A 524-nucleotide genomic window follows, 5' to 3' on the forward strand; every position below is an offset into this window, starting at 1 on the left:
GAACTAATGTGTGATGCAAGCGATTATGTAGTTGGTGCAGTTCTAGGATAGAGAGGAGAACGAGTATTTCATGCAATACACTATGATAGTAACGTTCTAAATGCAGCACAAATTAATTACGCTACAACTAAAAAAGAACTGCTAGCAATAGTATTTTCATTGGAAAAATTGAAAAGTTATTTGATTGGGGCAAAAACAATTGTTTATACTGATCATGTCGCAATCAAATATTTTCTAAAGAAACCCGATTCCTAACCACGATTAATTAGATGGGTGTTACTTTTGCAGGAATTTGATTTAGAAATTCACGAAAAGAGTGGTAATGGAAACCAAGTGGCAGATCATCTGTCAAGACTGGTTAATACAGAAGTTGCGTTAAGAGAACAAGAAATAGTGGAAACATTTCCTGATGAAAATCTATTTCAACTTCAGGCAAGACCATGGTTTGCTGATATAGAAAATTATAAAGCCTCAGGTATAATCCCTGAACAGTTTAATATTTAGCAAAAGAAATTTTTTCTCAA

Source organism: Lupinus angustifolius, chromosome LG08, assembly GCF_001865875.1.
Source record: "Lupinus angustifolius cultivar Tanjil chromosome LG08, LupAngTanjil_v1.0, whole genome shotgun sequence".
Classification (NCBI taxonomy): domain Eukaryota; kingdom Viridiplantae; phylum Streptophyta; class Magnoliopsida; order Fabales; family Fabaceae; genus Lupinus; species Lupinus angustifolius.